The sequence below is a fragment of the Bubalus bubalis genome, chromosome 13 (genome assembly GCF_019923935.1).
Source record: "Bubalus bubalis isolate 160015118507 breed Murrah chromosome 13, NDDB_SH_1, whole genome shotgun sequence".
In the NCBI taxonomy this organism is placed as follows: Eukaryota; Metazoa; Chordata; class Mammalia; order Artiodactyla; family Bovidae; genus Bubalus; species Bubalus bubalis.
The window spans coordinates 20,472,710-20,477,750 of NC_059169.1; the positions used below are offsets into that span (position 1 = coordinate 20,472,710).

General features: G+C 44.6%; 1 non-coding gene across 1 annotated transcript; it reads right to left on the reverse strand.

Annotated features, from left to right (window-relative positions):
- Positions 1-973: 973 nt before the first annotated feature.
- Positions 974-1,045, reverse strand: TRNAC-ACA. Its single transcript has one exon. It is a non-coding gene; the product is annotated as a tRNA-Cys (tRNA).
- Positions 1,046-5,041: the final 3,996 nt, after the last annotated feature.

Below are 5,041 nucleotides of genomic sequence, written 5' to 3' on the forward strand. Positions count from 1 at the left end.
GTTGAGTTCCATGTGCTGTCCAATAGATCCTTTGTGGGTTATGTATAGCAGTGTGTACGTGGCCATCCCAAACTCCCTAACTACCCCTTCCCCTCAGCAACCATAAGTCTATTGTATAAGTCTGTGAGTCTCTTTCTGTTTTGTAAGTTCATTTGTGTAATTTCTTTTTAGATTCCACATATAAAGGATGTCATACGATATTTCTCCTTCTCTGTCTTACTTCACTCAGTGTGACACTAAGTCCATCCATGTTGCTGCAAATGGCTTTATTTCATTCTTTTCTGTTGTTCTTCAGTCGCTAAATTGTTTGACTCTTTGTGACCCTGTGGGCTGCAGCATGCCAGGGCTCTCCATCCTTCACTATTTCCCAGAGTTTGCTCAAACTCATGTCCATTGAGTCAGTGATGCCATCCAACCATCTCATCCTCTGTCATCCCCTTCTCCTCCTGCCCTCAATCTTTCCTAGCATCAGGGTCTTTTCCATTGAGTCAGCTCTTTCCACCAGGTGGCCAAAGTATTGGAGCTTCATTCTTTTTAATGGCTGAGTAATATTCCATTGTATACATGTCCCACATCTTCTTTATCTAGTCCTCTGTCAATGGACATTTAGGTTGCTTCCATGTCTTGGCTGTTGTAAACAGTGGTGCAATGAACATGGGGGTGAGGCATCAGTATCTTTCAAAAGCCCTGCAGGTGATGCTAACATGCAAATGAATGAGAGTCATGGCTCGAGGGAAGCTATGGACACGGTAGGTAAGGACATCTGGGCTGACCTGGTAGACAAAATCCATCCTCCAGAGAAACCAAAGGAAGGATACTTGGCTTTGGCACCAGATGAAGTGAAGACAAGTCAAGTCGCTCAGTTGTGTCTGACTCTTTGCGACCCCATGGACTGTAGCCTACCAGGCTCCTCCCATGGGATTTTCCAGGCAAGAGTACTGGAGCGGGTTGCCATTTCCTTCTCCAGAAGATCTTCCCCACCCAGGGATCAAACCTGGGTCTCCTGCATTGTAGGCAGACGCTTTACCATCTGAGCCACCAGGGAAGTCAGTTCTACATGAACTTTGCTGTAGTTTTTACCTGGCATATAATTGTCAGGGGAGGTTGGAGTTTTCAGGAATCAGAAAGTCATGCTTTGTCTTTCTGAAACTGAGAGATGCGGAAACTGAGCCCTAACACCAACACTGAAGGTTTTACTTGAGTCAGCTCTTAAATTGAAATTTAGGTTATGATGACACTTCTGTTCATGCTGCCCTCTCTTCTTATCCACAACTCCACAGAGGGAAAGAAGGGGGAACAGGTAAGTCCCTGCCTATTTCATCTTTCAGTTCAGTTCAGCCGCTCAGTCATGTCTGACTCTTTGCGACCCCATGAATCACAGCACTCCAGGCCTCCCTGTCCATCACCAACTCCGAGAGTTCACCCAAACTCATGTCCATCAAGTCAGTGATGCCATCCAGCCATCTCATCCTCTGTCGTCCCCTTCTCCTCCTGCCCCCAATTCCTCCCAGCATCAGGGTCTTTTCCAATGAGTCAACTCTTCTCATGAGGTGGCCAAAGTACTAGAGTTTCAGCTTCAGCATCAGTCCTTCCAAAGAACACCCAGGACTGATCTCCTTTAGAAAATGGACTGGTTGGATCTCCTTGCAGTCCAAGGGACTCTCAAGAGTCTTCTCCAGCACCACAGTTCAAAAGCATCAATTCTTTGGTGCTCAGCTTTCTTCACAGTCCAACTCTCACATCCATACATGACCACTGGAAAAACCATAGCCTTGACTACACGGACCTTTCTTGGCAAAGTAATGTCTCTGCTTTTGAATATGCCATCTAGGTTGGTCATAACTTTCTTTCCAAGGAGTAAGTGTCTTTTAATTTCATGGCTGCAATCACCATCTCCAGTGCTTTTGGAGCCCCCAAAAATAAAGTTTGACACTGTTTCCACTGTTTCCCCATTTGCCATGAAGTGATGGGACCAGATTCCATGATCTTCATTTTCTGAATGTTGAGCCCTAAGCCAACTTTTTACTGTCCTCTTTGACTTTCATCAAGAGGCTTTTTAGTTCCTCTTCACTTTCTGCCATAAGGGTGGTGTCATCTGCATATCTGAAACTCCAGTACTTTGGCCACCTCATGTGAAGAGTTGACTCATTGGAAAAGACTCTGATGCTGGGAAGGATTGGGGGCAGGAGGAGAAGGGGACGACAGAGGATGAAATGGCTGGTTGGCATCACTGACTTGATGGATGTGAGTCTGAGTGAACTCTGGGAGTTGGTGATGGACAGGGAGGCCTGGCATGCTGCAATTCATGGGGTTGCAAAGAGTTGGACATGACTAAGCGACTGAACTGAACTGAAATGAAATGACTAAGAATGGGTTACATTCAAGACAATGTCTAAACTAAAGTTAAAAGCATTAAAGAAAAGAATCACACTTCAGTAATCAACTATCAGCCCACAGGTAGAAGGTAGGGCAGATTGTTCAACCTGGAAAAAAAAGAAAGCAAAATCTTTGTTGTTGTTCAGTTGCTAAGTTGTGTCTGACTCTTTGTGACCCTATGAACTGCAGCACGCCAGGCTTCCCTATACTATACCATCTCCTGGAGTTTGTTCAAACTCATGTCCATTGAGTCAGTGATGCCATCCAACCATCTCATCCTCTGTCACCCCCTTCTCCTTTTGTCCTCAATCTTTCCCAGCATCTCCGTCTTTTCCAGCGAGTCGGCTCTTTGCATCAGGTGGCTGAATAATTGGAGCTTCAGCTTCAGCATCAATACTTTCAATGAATATTTAGGGTTGACTCCTTTAGGATTGACTGGTTTGATCTCCTTGCTGTCCAAGGGACTCTCAAGAGTCTTCCCCAACACCACAGTTCAAAAGCATCAAATCTTCAATGCAAAGCCTTCTTTATGGTCCAACTCTCACATCCATACATGACTACTGGAAAGGCCATAGCTTTGACTATACAGACCTTTGTCAGCAAAGTGATGTCTTTACCACTGTTCTTTATAGTAATAATAATAACCCATCTTATTTCTCTATCTAGTTTTTCTCTTTTTCTGAGCACTCCTGTGAATATGGTCTCATCGGATCCTTATGATATTCCTGTGGTAGATAGAATTCATCCCCTTCTCCAGAGGAGAGCCAAGTGGTAGAGCAAAGGGTGCCTTCACATATGTGGTGAAAAGACAGCTTTGCGGCTTTCAAGGTCAAGAAATTTTCTGGCTTGATAAGAGAGGCCTGAGGCAGCATAGAATTCTTTTGTTTTAAACAACTTTTAACCTGCCAAGTTACAGGTTTCAAAACCAAACTTTCCATTCCACTGTGTCACACAGACTTTTTCATTGAACCTCTTAGTCAAGGGTAGTGTGGGTTTGTCATAAACCTTTCTGAGTTGTTAACCACATGAATTTTCCTTTATGTTATAGTAGATGCTAAACATTTAGCATTTTATTATAAATATAAAATTATAAACTAAAATGAACATTTAATAGTAATCAGGACCATCTAAGATGTGACAAAGGACACTGAGGATTTGGAAATTAAATCTCAGTGGGGCCAAGAGGCAAAGTCAGACACCAGTAAGAGTCCCACTTGCAGAGACAAAAATAATTGGAATGAATTTGCAAAAGAATCTCTTCCCTTTGTCCTCAGGAGACTTATCACCTAATCAGTCCCCAGATTCATGGAAAGGCCTGTGAGGTCCCTTTGCGCCTTTGGATGTCAGGTCTTCACAGAACTGTATGGATGCAGGGACCACACTCCTCTGGCGGCAGCAGAACTCTCCCCACACGAGTCCTGCCTGTCTTCCTCCGGCTGCTCTGAACCCCCTGCCCAAGGATGTTCCATCTCCTTCCCGAGTCTCTGCTTCCACAAGGTAATGTTCTGCCGCCAAGGCCTTCCATAGAGAAGTGCAGCTCCAACTACCTCTTTCAAAGTTCTGCTTGTTGGGGAACCCAAACTGATACATTTCCTATGGGGAAGAACCTGGCAACAGCCAAGGCAGCAGTCTCGAGGTGGAAGGGCTTCAGGATTATCGTTTGGAGATCAACAGCTCCTTTATTTATGAAATGAAAATAATCATAATCCCTTCTTGTAGCTTTGTTTTGAGAACTCAGTGGGAAATAGTTGTGAAGGATTCATCACCATGCTTGGCTCCGGATAAGCCCTCATAAGTACTGGTATTGAGGTTACATGCCACCCTCAGAGAATGAGGGTGAATTTTCTCAAGATCAACAGGAGTCATACCTCTGTGCCCTGCAGGGCCCAGAAGCAGCAGAGCTTCAATAAGTACTTTCAACAGGAGCAAACACTGCTTCGTCCATTGTAAGAAGAAGCCAGGGTTTGGAAACAAAAATTGTCCATGGAACACGTGCAGTGACCTGGCTATAACATCTGTCTCTCTCTGGATCTATTTCACTGGACTGTTGTTCAGTCCCTCAGTCTTGTCCGATTCTTTGTGACCCCATGGACTGCAGCATGCCAGGCTTCCTTGCCCTTCACTATCTCCTGGAGTTTGCTCAAACTCATGTCCATTGAGTTGGTGATGCCAACTAACTGTCTTATCCTCTGTTGTCCCCTTCTCCTCTTGCCTTCAATCTTTCCCAGCCTCAGGGTCTTTTCCAATGACTTGGCTCTTCACATTAGGTGGCCAAAGTATTGGAGCTTCAGCTTCAGCATCAGTTCTTCCAATGAATATTCCAGGTTGATTTCCTTTAAGATTGACTGGTTTGATATTGCTGTCCAAGGGACTCCCAAGAATGTTCTCCAACACCACAGTTCACTGGGCTGGTGGGAACTTAAAAGGAACAAATAGCCATGAAAACACTTGGAAAGTACAGGGACTTATTTAAATATTGTAAACAAACAACAACGACAAATCTGCTCTTCCCACCACCTCCATCCCCTGGCGGGGGTGTGGAGGGTGGGCATTTTACACAGAGCCTCATTCAGGGAGCTGGGAAGGATCGTGGTCCCCATTTGACTTATAATTAACAGTAACAATAGCTAACATTTACTGGGCTCTTTGCTATATATCACTATTA